The following is a 15,625-nucleotide window of genomic DNA, read 5'->3' on the forward strand; positions in this document are numbered from 1 at the left end:
TGGGTGCCCTAGAATGATTTATCTTCTACAACTGAAGTATTGGAGACTAGCTCAAAGAAATAGAATTTGTCTCCAGTGTAGTTAACAGAGCTGATCTTTCAAGGCAGTCAGGAGGATGCTTGTGTGCTTTGTCTATTCCATCTGCCACAATTAAATAGTATCAATAGCCCAGTAAACCAAGGATCTACTCTTACATCTATTGTTCACCTATTAATCTTATGCCTGTCTTGAAGAGACTCTTTCCAGTTCCTAGCCTTTCAAGTTGTTCTGCAAGTCAGATGAAATTTCACTAAAATATTTATCATCTACAGCATAATGTTCTTTTAACAAATGAGCTAATAGGAGAGAAAACATATTTTGTTATGGTAGTGTCCTCTAGCTGTGATTTATTTTGAAGGTGTTCTTAAAATTACATAAGTCATGAATGAAAGTATGTTCACTGAGAAAATTTTTTTTAATCAATAAAGATTACATAAATTTTAAAAGTGAGAATCTACCTTATTCTTTATATTCAATTGACTTTTCTCCCTAGAGGTTAAACATTATATAACTTGGTGTATGTCCTTCTAGAGTAGATCTTGTTTTTCAATATACTAATCAGATTTATTTTTGACTTAATGCAATCATCTATAATCATTTTTCTGTGACTTTTATGACTCAGTTATATATCTCTGAGATGAATATGGTTGTACATGTCTCAGTTATCTATTGCCACAATAATGTGTAACAAAAGATCCTATAACTTAGTGAATTGAAACATCAGCAATTTATTGTTTCTAATGAGTCTGTTGTTTAGCTGGGTAGTTCTAATTCAGGCTGATTGTGGTTCAGTTTTTGCATGCATTTGCTGACAAGTGGGTTAGGAGTTGGTTGGTCTGTAATGGTCTCAGCTGGAAAACTTGGCTTTTCTCCATGTATCTTTCACATTTCTCAAGAGGCCAGCTCAAGGATGTTATAGTCATGAACACAGGGATGCAAGAGTTGATGATGAATCACGCAACAGTTTTGTCATGTTTCTGTTTGCATCACATTTGCTTCTGTCTTATGGACAGTAGGAGGTGAGTACAAGGAGTTGTGGAAAAATTAAAGTCATCAATATAATCAGTCACAATCCCAATGCTGTACAACTTTAATTCTGCATATTTTACAATATGGTTGTCCCAAAATTTGGTAATCTGACCCTAATGATGGACATTGAAGATATTCTAGTAGTCACTGTTATGATGCAAGGTACACCTTTTTACTCACAAATTTATGCCCAAATTTAATTTTCAGTAGCAATGCATTTCAAGAAAATATAGAATTTTATTTTCCGTTGAAAAGAAAAGAAAGTATGTATAGTAAAACTTTTTTTCACCTAAAGCCATGAAGAAAGCTGCTTCCACAGTTTACTGGTTTCTTCCTTTGGAAACATTTTGTACCTATAATTGGAGATTTTTGACTTACTATGGAAATCACAAAAGAGCACAGAACATGCTTCCTTTCATTCTCTTTTGTTCCTCTTAGTAGTTTAAAGTTGAGTCCAATAAGGGGAAGAAGAAGCTAAGGAACAGAGCAGCACATAATGTCAGGTGAATACATTTTAGCGTATCGATGTCATAACTAGTACCTTGACTCACTAGAAAAAAGTGAAGCATATGCAGTTATTTCTTTCTAGAATCTACGAATAGAAATAGAACCAATAAAAAGTGCCATTGGTGCAGATATAATCAGTAATTCTATATATCTTGCTCATGCTCCAGTCCCGTACATGGCTCATTGCCTAACACACGGTGGGTGTTTAATACATTTTTGTTGGATAAATGTCAAACATTTGTTTACAACCTGCCCTTCTAAGCCCCTTGTAATGAAGATTATGTGATAGGAGAAACTGAGCTAATATTTGAGATCCAGAAAAGCTTGTGTTGTGGCCTCTCACGGACAGTTTCACATAGCATAAGGATTCTGTTTTACTCCACTATTCACTCAGTGTCCACAGTGCTGGAAATAATAATTCTCTGCCATTATGCAGTTCGATTCAGTCTTAGATATGAGTCCTTAAGGTGTAGCATAAAGATTGACACATTAGAAATGGATTTGTAAAGAGCCCAGGGCCTTGTTTGGGGTCGTGTAATTGAAGACAATTTTCCTAAATATAATGAGAGCAGCTAAGGCTTAAAAGCTAAGAGTTTAAAAGGAACAGATTTATGCAAGGATGAGAAATGCCAAGCCATTATATGAAGAAAGTGATTTTTCTGTTCTCAAATTGCATTTCCTAGTAAGTCAAGGTTCAATTTATTTTAGTTATAAATGAATATATGCTTTTGCCCTGCTTCCTCCCTGTTTGATTGTAGGAGGTTAGTTCAGAGTGGGAAAAACAGGGACATTGGTCTTCCTAAGAGGAAAAATGATTATATAATCACCAAATTCAATTAAGAATATGGAAAACATCTTTTTAAACCTACTCCCTAGAAAAAATCAGTGCCATTTCATTGTCACTGACAAGAAAAATATGTAGTATAAAGCAAGATAATACATTAGCAATCATTTTTTGTCATCCTGGAAAAATAGCTTTAAGTAATGAAAGCTGATTCTTTCATAAACTATAAATACTACCATCAGCACTATGTAGGTCAGTGTACTATATTTGTGCTTCCAAGTGGACAGATATGTTGAATACATAGAAGCTCCTTTGTTCTAAAAACTTAGGTGTCTCTAAGAAATAATGTTTTAACCTCATTTAGATTCTGTCTTGGAAGACAAAATGTAGAAATATTTTGTGATATAACCTCTATTTCTCCAAGTCCCATGAGGATACATGAGGGTCCAAATGGGAAATGGAAACACTTCAGAAACAATCATCCTTTATTTGCTGACTCTTAGAATCACCTGCTCACCCTCACCCAGAGCTTTAGGAGCCCTGCCCCTTTTACTTTAGCAAGTCTTCCAAGGTATCTCCAGAGCAAGGCTTTCCCATGCCTATATAGACCATCTGTTTCACCACTGCTCTAGGCCTACCCTGCCGATGCTGGCTGCCCATGGAGTTTCTCAGGGCTGATCAGAACAGCCACTAGTGCCAGCAAACACCGGGAGAATTCCCTTCCCAGTCATTACCCTTGAGGTACTGTAATGTAGAATCAGAGAAATGCTATCTGCTAAATATTTCATTTTCTTATGAACAAGGTCAAATACAGTTGTGCATGACCAAGCTTTCTGCAGGAAGAAATCTAGGTTGCCCTACATTTAGCCTAAAATTTGGGAGGATAAGTGGCAATGGCAGTGGTTGGAGGAAAAGCTTATAGTACAATGCTGTCTGGTTATATTTATAATTATTATAATTTTCCATTTTGGTGACATCATTATCTTATTTGGGAAGGAAGACTGGGTAATTTCTGTTTAATGATTGCTTTAGTAGCTAATGAAAATGTCAAAATCAAATCTATAATTTATATGATTCTAACACAATAATAACAGTGGTTGTGCAGTGAAAATTTTATAATTTACTAAGATTATATGTACATTACAGAATTTCACCTTTGTAACAACCCTGCAAGAGTAGAGAGTGAGTCATATTCTAATTAAATTTTATGAATGAGGAAACTGAGGCTCTGGAGGTAACTTACCTTGTCCAAAGTGGCATAGCTAGTAACTGGCAAAGGCAAAATTTGAAGACAGGTCATTTAATTGAAATGAATTCATTTCCCCCTTTTAGTACTATGATTTACAGAGTACATTATTTTCTGATAATTTGCTCAGTCTTCTGTTGCTCAGTAGTTAAATTTTTCATATACACATGCATATACGTGTGCATACACACACTCCATAAATTTCTGTTATTACATTTTGCATTCTGCTCTATTTTCTGCTGAGCTTCTCGTCCCCAACATCTTCCCTCTTTCATCACACACCCTGACTCTCCATCTCCACCATAGTATCCCATGCTAACATGTTATTTTCTTGATACTTACATAACCATATAAAAGGTACATATCCATGGATACAAATACCTAATCACATAATCACATAAAAATATACACAGTTTTCTGCATTTTGTTTTCTTACCTAACAGTGCAGTTTGGAAGTATTTCCCAATTCAAAGATTTAGTTCTCGTTCATTCTTTTTTATTGGCTACACACTATATCATGGTTGGGTGTACAGTAAGTTGTCTAGTATTTCCTTGGTGATGGGAATTTCAGTTTGTTTGCATTTTAGCTACTATCTGCAGTGTTGCAGTTAACATTGTCATACATATATCTTAAGTTGCTGTTTGAAGGGGTACTGTAGTCTTAATTTTAATAGTTATTTATTAAACCTTTCCAGAAGATTTCCAGTAGAATTATAAGGAGCCACATTTCCCCCGAAAAATGCTTGAGAGTACCCTTTCCTTTATAATATACCTGTAAGAGATAATTATTAATTTTGCCCATTGTGTGGGAATAAGATGATACATCACAGTAACTATAATTTGGGCGTCCCTTAATGTTACTATAGTTGACCATCTTTTTCTATTATATTTTATGTCATTTCGATGAGATCTTCTGTGAATTACCTTTCCATATCCTTAGTATATTTCCTACATATTTATTTATTTTTTCCTTGGCAATTTGTAAGAAATTATGTTATATGCTAATTCTTTGTTGTTCACATTGTGATATTTTCAAAGTCTCTTATCTGTTAGGCTATGGTGTCTTCTGTCATACACAACTTTAAAATTTTTATAGCTCAGATAAGTTCATTTCTTCTTTTATAGTTACTGAGTTTCTATCCATGGTAAAGAAAATTTACCTTGAGTGTATATTGTGCAGAAATTGTATTGTTTTATGTTTTACCCAATACCATTTGTTAAATAAGTCACAGTCTTTCACTGAATTAAAATACCTCGCTTGTCTAACGTGAGCTTCTCAAAAACACTAGCTCTATTTCTAGATTATATTTTACAGATCTTTGTCAAGAACTGTGAAGGCTGTGAGATTTTACCTTAACTCTAAGTTAACAAGTTAGCTTGCCACAGTTTTACAGATGTTGGAAAAAGACACAAGTTTCCTTGGTCAGAGGCAAAGGGCAGTTTATTACTCAGAACAATGGTAGTAGCCATACTTTCGTTATTTTCTGGCCTGGATTCTCTGAGCCTTGATTCCTACAGGGTAAGACAACAAGGGCCAGGTGACGCTGTATTAGCTACATTACTTGAATGTTGATATGTTGTGATATTTTCACCCACTCTGGTCAAGAAATTTTCTAATTTCCATTGTGATCTCTTTGACTAGTGTTATTAAAAGATGTGTTGTTTAATTTTCAAATAGTTGGGCATTTCTCATATTTCTGTTATTGATGGCTAATTTAGTTCCATTGTGGTCAGAGAAAATACTTTATTTAAATACTTTAAAAATTATTGAGACTTTCTGATTTGGATGCCTTTTATATTTTTTCCTGTCTTATTGCTCTAGCTAGAACTTCCAGTGCTAAGCTGAATACAAGTAGCAAGAGTAGGCAACTTTGACTTATTCTTGATCTTAGAGGAAATGCTTTCATCTTCTCACCATTGAGTATAATGACATTGGCTGTGGGTTTGTCATATACAGTGTTTATGTGTGTGTGTGTTATGTTGAAGTACATTCCTTCTATACTTCATTTCTTGAGAGTTTTTATCACATAAAGATGTCTTTATCAAAGAATAAGTCAAACAGAGAGAATTTTGTGTCAAATGCTTTTTCTGCATCTATTGAGACAATAATACAGTTTTTATTAATCATTCTTTTAGTATGGTGTATCACATTAATTGATTTATGTATTGAACCATCCTTGTATGTCAGGGCTGAATCCCACTTGATCATGGTATGTGATCCTTTTAATGTACTGTTGAATTGTGCTGTTTGCTAGTATTTAGTCGAGGGTTTTAGAGAAAAGGAAACCACTGCACACTGTTGGTATGACTGTAAATTGATATACCCATTTTCCATAATGGAAAACACTATGGAGGTTCCTCAAAAAATTAAAAATAGAACTACCGTATCATCCAGTGATTTCACTTCTGGGTATTTATTCAAAGGAAATGAAAACAGTAACTTAAAGAAGGTATCTGCATCTCGCCATGTTCACTGCAGCATTATTTACAATAGGCAAGACATGGGAGCAGCCTAAGTGTCCACTGATGGATGAATGGATTGAAAAAGGTGGTATATATATGTATGGAATGGAATATTATTCAACCTTAAAGAAGAAGGAGATCCTGCTATTTGTGACAACATGGATGAACTTAGAGGACAGTATGTTAAGTGCAATAAGCCACATATAGAAAGACAAAAACTGCACAAAGGCTTCCTTCTTGCCACACCCTCACAAACTATTAATTTTTTGTCTTTTTAATAATAGGCATTTTAACAGATATGGAGTGGTTTTGACTTGTGTTGCCCTGATGATTGATTATGTTGAAGACCTTTTCAGGTAACCATTGGCCATCTGTATGTCTTCCTTGGAAAATGTCTGTTCAGATTCTCTGCTCAGTTTTCCTTCAGATTTTTTTTTATAATTTGCTATTGAGTTGTATGAGTTCTTTATATGTTTTGACATATAGATTGCCTTTTCATTTTGTTCATAGTTTCTTTCTTTGCACAAGCTTTTTAATTTAATGTAGTTCCACTTGTTTATTTTTTCTTTTGTTGCCTTTGCTTTGGTGTCAAATCTAAAAAGCATCACCAAGACTGATGTCAAGGAGTTTCCTCTAGGAGTTTTATAGTTTCAAGTCTCATATTTAGATCTTTTGAGTTAATTTTGAGTTAATTTTTGTGTATGGTATAAGATAGTGGTCCAGTTTCATTCTTTTGCTTGTGGCTGTCCAGTTTTCCGAACACTGTTTATTTAAGAGACTGTCATTTGCCAATTGTATATTCTTGATTCATTTTTCATAAATTAATTGACATTATACATATGACTTTATTTCTGGGATCTCTGTTCTGTTTCATTGATTCATGTGTCTGTTTTTAGGTCAATATCATACTGTATTGATTACTATAGCTTTGTAATACAGTTTGAAATCAGGATGCCTCCAGCTTTGTAATTATTTCTCAAGATTACTTTGGCTATTTGGGGATCTTTAGGGTTCAATAAAATTTTTTAGATTGTTCTATTTCTGTGAAAGTACCATTGAAAATACTGTGGGGACAGGCCGCTGGCAGTATCATGGTGACCCGGAACCCCCCTCCCCAAGAATATGAAAGTGATGACGATTCTTACGAAGTACTGGATTTAACTGAGTATGCAAGAAGACACCATTGGTGGAATTGAGTGTTTGGCCACAGTTCCAGACCTATGGTAGAAAAATACTCAGTAGCCACCCAGATTGTAATGGGTGGAGTGACTGGCTAGCGTGCAGGATTTTTGTTCCAGAAAGTTGGAAAACTTGCAGCAACTGCAGTAGGTGTTGGCTTTCTTCTTCAGATTACCAGTCACAGTGGCTGTGTGCAGACTGACTGGAAGAGAGTTGAAAAAGATGTAAACAAAGCGAAAAGACAGATTAAGAAACGAGCAAATAAGGCAGCACCTGAAATCAACAATGTAATTGAAGAAGCAACAGAATTTGTCAAACAGAACATTGTGATATCCACTGGATTTGTGGGAGGCTTTCTGCTAGGTCTTGCATCTTAAGGATATCAGTGTTATATCACAGTGGGTTCACCTTTGAGAAGTGTGTCAACAAGGTGGTCTCTCAATATTACACAACACCAGAGACTCGAGGGCATCAATAAACAACTGGCTGGAAAATACCAAGCTCACAGCTTAGCATTTTGCCATCTGAAGTTTGGCAAACTAATGTCTGCTGTAAAACAACCTATATGGTGTGTGTATAATAGTATTCCTGAGCAAAACATGGCTTTCTGTCATTTTTTAAAAATTTGCATTTGTTTAGAAATTAAATTAGTCTATAAAAATATCACCATTGGCTGTAGACACGGGCTGAAAAAAATATGTTGGATTTTTTTCCAGTGAAATATTACCCTTGTTTTATTTAAATATGTTCATTGTGCTCTATAGTATAGTGCCAATAATTAAAAATTTGAATTATAGCTTCAGCATTATGGCTTTTTTTTTTTTTAATGTATGTTGGCAACAAATTGAAGAGCTGTAATGCCTGTTTTGGGAAGGATTTAGAAGTAATAGAACTATTGAAAATATTAAACAGATTTAATACCAATTTTTAGATAGTTTTTTCCTGCAGGTCTCCCTTTGCTTATACAATGACTGTAGTAAACAGTTTCACAGAAGGCTTCAAGGAACTACTCCATGTCCAAAGCTCTTTTTCTTTTTTTGATGTCTATAGTTATAAAAATACCTTCTTGTATATAAGCGTCTAATTTTTTTATTAGTTTATTTATCATGAAAGCTTGAGCAGAGCTAATTATTTTGAGAGTACATATAGTTGGATCATTGATTTTCTTAACCTGGAGTGAACCACCTTTCTCGTTTCTAAAAATCCTGGTTATTATTTTGTCTCCTTCCTCACAAAGAGGTAAAAATCATTTAAAAATACTCAGTAGTATACTATGAATTCACTGTCTCAAGAACAGTGATTTTCTATGTAATCAAGAAATTGTAGCTTAAAAAGAATCGTTTTGATGTAGTGTGAGATGTAAGTGCCAAGACTTTCAGGTTTTCGGTAGCATTGTGTTGGTTGAACGGTAGGCCAGTTGGCTTGTTTCTCAGGGCCACATCACATTCCCTCAGAGGCTCCTTTGCCCAGAGGAGCGTTCTGTATTGTTTGTTTTGTCCATAGAATTCTAGATTGGGATGGGGAGAAAAGCAGAACCTGTGTTGGAGTCCTCAGATTGCAGAGAATGCAGATATTCAGACCACCACCTTTTGATGGGAAGTCCCCGTAGTATATTTTGTGTATTCTAAACATAAGGCATTTCATACTTTCAAGATTGGTTATGGTCTGTGTGCTTTTACTATCACAAAACTCCTTAAAATTGAATGTGGGATTGGTCTTCAGCTTCTTTATTCTCATTGGTGCCTCAGATACAATGCTAAATAAAACTGATTTTCTTACTATGAAAAAAAAAAAGAAAATATTGTGGGGATATATATTTTTAATGATTTTAAAATATTTGTTTCTTTTTGTTCCTTAGATTGGAATATTTCAATTTATGTCTTTTCAAGTTTGTTGTGCCTTTCATTTGGAATCTCCAATGTTCTGTTAAGGCTATCCAGCAATATTATAATTTTTGAGACATTGTAATTTTCAGATATAATTTTCCTTTGGTTCACTTTTAGTTTCTAATTCTCTGATAACATTTAGTATCTGTTCATTCATAGAATGGTATTTTCCTTTATACGTTAAACATGTTTATAATAACTACTCTGAAGTCTGTGCTAGCTCCAACATCTAGATAATCTTAAAGTTGGTTTCTGTTGACTGGTTTTTCTATTGACTATGGGAAAGTTTTTGTTTTTCTTTTTCTTTTTTCTTTTTAGAAAATGTCAACTGATTTTTTGTTGTACAATAGACATTGTGATTGATATATTGTAGGAGGTCTGAATTTTGTTGCCTTTCAAAGTAGAATCTTGGTTTTTGTCCTAGCATGTGGTTAAATAAACTAAACTGTAACTCCTAAGTCTGTCACTCCTCTAACTCAATTTCCACTCTGTTGATCCAGGAGCCCTTAGTTCTTTGAACCTCCAAATATTTCTTACACCTGGTCTCCTGGAGTATATTAACTATTTAATAAACAGAATTTATAAACAGATTTAGTCCCCCTCTTTTATAACTCACTTTACTGGGGATTCTCTCCCTCAGACCTGAATTCCATCTTCTGAGTATACAATGTCTTGAGCTGTTTGGACTAGGATGTGGCCTCATAGAAAAAGCTGCATGAACATAAATTTCACTCAGTACTCTCTTTAAAAGACATTTTCTCCTTAAGTTCTGAACACTTTGTTCACTTCCTAGTGCTTTAACTTAAAATGACAGTTTTCATTCATATTTTGTCCGGAGTTTATAATTGTTATCTGTGGGAGAGTCATCCATTCTGCATTACTGGAACAGGAATCCATATAGATTTTAAATAAGCTCTTAAGTATCCTTAAATTGTAGTTTGGCAACAATGAAGAACTAGGATGGGTTCAAGGTGATGTTTTGTTCTCTCTTAATCACATTTTCATCTTTGCCTTTTCTGCCAAAAAGGTAACTTTTATGAAATGAATTTCATAATATGTATTTTAAAAAAATTAACCAGTAGAGAGTAATTATATAACTTATCATTAAGTTAAAAAGTTTTTTATAGGATGTTGAAAGGAAGCAAGAATAGCAAATTTCAATCTTTAAGGCATACCTGGTAATAAATTTGTGTGAGAAATAATAATTATCATTTAAAGAAATTTTTATAGAATATAAATTTTGTCAGCATTATAGCTTGTTACTGCCAAATTTACAATACAAAGTTAACTTACCTTCTTGTAGAACTAAGCACATTTGTTTCACTATACTTTATAGGAGAATTCCATTTTCTGATGTTCATCCCTAGAGGAACAATGGAAATAGATAATATTTTAAATTTAAGAGAAACAAGAAGAACACCACAGTTCAACCAAAGCTTTAAACATGTGGTTTGAAATCTCTAAGCTTCCCTGTATGTAATTTGGGTCCAAATCACTTTTAGTGAAAATTTGTAATTACTTATATTATTTAAATTTATAATTAAATATTAAATATAATGTTATATATATATTATAAATATAAAATTTATAATTAAAATATATTTATATTTTATAAATTTTATATATTTTTATAATTATAATATATTTATTATAAATTTATATATATATTTTATAAATATATATATTTTATAAATATAACATTTATAATTAAAATATGTATATATTTTATAAATATAAAATTTATAATTAAAATATTAAATATAATGTTTTCAATGTGCCTATTTTTTTTCAGAATTACTGTAAGAAATTAAGGTATAATCCAGCCTGAAAGCCTCTGATTAACTAGGTGACTTTTGTAAATTTGTTTATATGCAATTTATAGGTCATTGTTTTAAATAAGAATATTACATCTGTCTTTCTGAGGCTCCTTAAAGTTACTACATTTACACAAAAAGATAGATGACAGTGTGAGTACCTTGGGGATGGAGCTGCATCATCCCCCCTTGTACTCCAGCATCTAGCACCATGCCTGGCACATAGTAAAAACACAGGAAATATTTGTTTCCCAAGTAAATACTAATTTTAGAAAACAAACAAAAATCTCCTGCCTCAAAAATTTCACATTTTCATAATTTAAAAGGCCAACCTTGGTAGGGAGACCATTGTTTATGGGGAGGAATGATTAAGCTCTGACATTCTCAAGGTTGTAGGTGTACTGTTCTGGTTGTCTGTATGGTGGAGTTCACAGACATAGTAGGAGATCATTAAATGTTGCACTAAATCATTAACGAGTGAATGCTAGGGTTATTGAAAATGTATTAACAAACTAATAAATGTGATTGTGATATTTCTCAGCTAATAAACTGCCACTCAGAAAAATTTATAGGATGATGGTAATCCATTCCATGTTTGCACTCTCCATCAGAATTTTCAAATAAAACATTTACTTTCAGTTATCTACCTAAATATGTTGACTTTTCCACCCTACTTTTATCACAGAGTCTTATTGTATGTATGTTAACGAATTTGGATTTTCTGTTTGCGTACTATTCCTGGCAGCTCTTATGCAGCTTATTGAAGAGTTGAGCATTTTGCAGTTATTTTGGTTGACAAGGATTTTGTCTGAAGAGCTGCTCATCAGCAAGTTAGGTACACGTCTGACTCATTTTAGATGGACTCTCAAGCCCCTTACATCTGACTCTTTAAGCCCCCAGTGCTCATTGTTTTCCTTCATCTAATAGCTGCTGGGACTGTTGGTTATGAAGACAAATTGTTCAACATACGGTGTATTGGTCAATTGTCCTGTATTCTGGATTTTCTCTCTCTCTCTCTCTCTCTCTTTTTCTCTCTCTCTCTCTCTTTGATCTGGCATTCTTCCATTTGTATTTTTGCACCTTCTGTAAAATAATGGCCACAAAGATTAATCTATAATTGTCATGCAGGCAGTATTTTTCTATGTTCTTTCACATATAACAGCTACCCAGCTAAATTGAAAATAAAATAGATGGATCTCTTTCATACTATATTATTGGTTACTAGTGTCCAGTCAGAAAAGAAACCACTCTGGATATTTTGAGTAAAGAGGGATATAATCTATGGATCATTACAGTGGTACTGATTGGTCAGGAAGAAGAAAAAGGATGTAATTCTTAGCGTCCCTCAGTTGGGGTCCAAGATCTACATTATCAACTAAAGTTGCTAGGAACTCCAAAAGTCACTGGGGCACCATTTTCCTCCTTTTAGTTTGGATTTGGAATTTTTTTCTTTTAAAATTTTACTAGTATGTATGTCAGTAAAAGTGAATTCTTTTTAATTTGAGCTATTGAGTATAAAATCTAGGTAATGAAAATGCTGTAAGTATTTGTTGGTGTATTTTGATGGGCCCACTAGATTTTGAATTCCTAGAGGATGGTCCCTATCTTTATTCAGTGTTGTTTGTTGGACTGAGTTAAGGAACTTATTTATGTTTTGTGGTTTCATAAAGGGTTTTCAAAAGAGGGAAAAACTAGGTAACTAAAATTTTAAAGGCCTTTTCACTCAATCATCTTAGAAAACTGACTAACTTTTATTGTTATTACTAGTTTTTAAGAATTTTAGGGAGCAACTGGCAGGGTTGATGGGATTGGGATGTACCTGCTAATTCACACTTAAAAGCATAATTTTACTAGGCATAATATACTATGTTACATGAGAATTATATTTATGTTTTATATTGACTATTTGTGGAAGTATGCCCCTTTACAGAATTCTCAGTTTCAGAGATTTGGTTAGTACTTGTGGAATGAAAGATTTTAAAGTATTTAAAAATTATTTTTACATAATGAAAGAGTTCAGGCATACATAAAAGTATTGAGAAGAATATGATGAGCATCAGAATATGAACAATGGAGTGCCTATCACCTGCTTTGCTTTACAATTTGGAAGATTTTAAGCATAAAAATAAAGTGAAATAAGTAACTCTTCTAGTGTACAGTTATATTATATATTTTTATGAACTCTCAACACATTTGAGTTGATTCTTTAGGGTTAAGTCTATCTCCAGGAGTTAAAAATTCTATTCTTAACTGAGATATTCTAGGAATGATGCACTGTAGTTATTTTAACATTTTCATGGCTGTATTAAATGCTGTCTCACTGACTCACAGTTTTATATTAAAAGTAGCCTGTCATCCTATTTTAGAAAACTATCTCCTTTTGTTCCTACAGTTTATAAGATGTGACACATGACAAACTCTATAGAAATAACTAGACCAAAATCAAAATGTGAGTATGTGTGTACTTAATACTGATGCAGAAACATCAAGTGTGTTTTCAGCATAGGGCATTATGAAGCATGTTAATGTTTCACAGACTAGTTTAGTTGGAATAAAATTATGAATCTGTTATTTAAATGAAGTAAAGTACTATATGATTCTTTATGCAGAAAAATACATCTCGTTACTTTTACTTTATTGTCTCATTTGATTTTAGATGAAGGATGTCAGTTTTTAGAATGAAGAAACCAGTTCTCATTTTCACCAAGACTGCCCAAATTTAATACATGTGCTTCAAGCTTCAATATCCTTCTATGCAAAATTCTGCTATGTGTCTGACTTTTTGTTTGTCAAATGTGGGCAAGGGCATTGTGAGGTTTATAGTTTTGAGTTTATAATCTGCTTAACTGCCTGTAACAATAGTAATTGAACTTACTATAGTTTTCTACAATATTAAAAGTTGTTAATTTTCTACTATTTCTAATGTGCTTTTCAGAATTTTCAATTATTGGAATTATTAGAGGTAACCCCCAAAGATATGCTCATAAAATATTTCTAACAAATTGTCATATTGTTTATTCATAACCAAGAAATAACATAATGAAGTGTATACCTAGGTGTACTCTGACAGAGGGTTTTTTCCCCTCCAGTAAAATCAATTCAAATTAAGTCATTTGATACCCATATTCTAAATGTTTTTTGGACATTTAAGAAAATTAAAGGACCTGCCTTATCTAAATGTCTACATGTATTTTGTATTCTGTGTCTATATGGAATTTACTCAAGTAAAAAAGGATTACTTACAGCTAATGTAGAATTACACTTTTCTTATTCCCTCCCAAATAACTGGCTTGTGCACACGTGTGACCTCCCCACCCCATTTGAGCTGTCTTGTCAGCTAACTTACAATTACCCCTAAAGTAGAAATTGAGTAATGAAAGTGGTAAAGTGAAGGGAAAAAGTAAAAGGGCCAGCTTCATCAGACTTGCCCTTTCTGGGAATTAAAAATAGCAAGAGGGAATCAAATGGTTCTGAAGAGAAGTAGAATGCCAATCTATTTAGTACCATGTTAAGATGAAGATTAAAACTTGATATCGATTAGAAAGATGGACATAATTTGATTCTCCATGCTTAATAAAATAAGACCACCATTTGCCTGGAAATGAATGCAGGAAACAAAATGACTGTAATGGAGAATTACCTTAAGATTGCTAAAAACACCCAATTCAACTGAGTAAATTTGGAGATCTAATTGGCTTTATTCAATGATTCGTGAATGGGAAGCATCCCATCTAGCAAGCAGAAAGGAGCTCTCAGGAGCTGTATGCAATGGAAGACTTTTATAGGTAGAAATGGGGAGGAACAAGAAAATCAGCAAAAGGAAATAAAGGATGTTTCAGGTAAGGTCACCTTGCTTTGGGGGAAGGATGGGGTTCTATCATGCCAATGACCTCATTAGTGCTGACCAGGAAATTCTAGAGTGACTGGTTAAACTTCACATTCCTGCAAGTGTGTCTAGGTTTGATGTGGGAGTACATGACTCCATTTTGAGCCTATTTCTCTTTTTTTTCTTTTTACAAGATCAAATCTATCAAATAGTATTTCCTAATTGTTTACTGGCATACTGGCACCAAAAAATGCAAAACAAGAGGATTTTATTTAATTCTGGGGAAATTAAATTATATTAAATTACCAAATAGTGCATACTTAGAGAGCATGGGGCAGACACAATTAGGAACCATAGTGTTCACTTGAAGGATACGCCTATTAGGCTGGGCAGTAGGGAGCGAGTTCCAGAAGGGGCAGCTCACGAATAGACACAGGTGTGGAAATGAGTGTTTGGCGTGTATACAGGACCTAGGGAGAAAAGCCTGATGACACCCAAGCCTATAGCATTTACTTTTGACCTGATTTATCTGAAAAGTTCAGTCCCAGTGATAGAGATTAGAATAATGGTATAGAGCTTGACTCATCTACTGATAAAGGAGATGGGCTGGTGTCCAGAAAACTGATAGTGAAAAACGATCAGAACCTTGGTCCTGATAAGACAGGAAAAAAGTGCTGAAACTGCAAGGAGATTGGTGACATTTATAGACATGTTTATGCAATGAAAAGACATCCAGGTGTTTATGAAGGCCCCTTTTTCTTGGTTAATCAGTCTGTGTGCTGTAGTAAACCCTGAAGAAGACAGACTCAAACCTGCAAAGATAGACATGTACTTTCGATGCTTATTTTTTGA

General features: G+C 33.7%; 1 pseudogene; it reads left to right on the top strand.

Annotated features, from left to right (window-relative positions):
* The first annotated feature begins 7,147 nt into the window (after nucleotides 1-7,147).
* LOC118914268 (FUN14 domain-containing protein 1-like) lies at nucleotides 7,148-8,822 on the top strand (annotated as a pseudogene).
* The last annotated feature ends 6,803 nt before the right edge of the window (nucleotides 8,823-15,625 follow it).

The sequence above is a fragment of the Manis pentadactyla genome, chromosome 3, assembly GCF_030020395.1.
Source record: "Manis pentadactyla isolate mManPen7 chromosome 3, mManPen7.hap1, whole genome shotgun sequence".
In the NCBI taxonomy this organism is placed as follows: Eukaryota; Metazoa; Chordata; class Mammalia; order Pholidota; family Manidae; genus Manis; species Manis pentadactyla.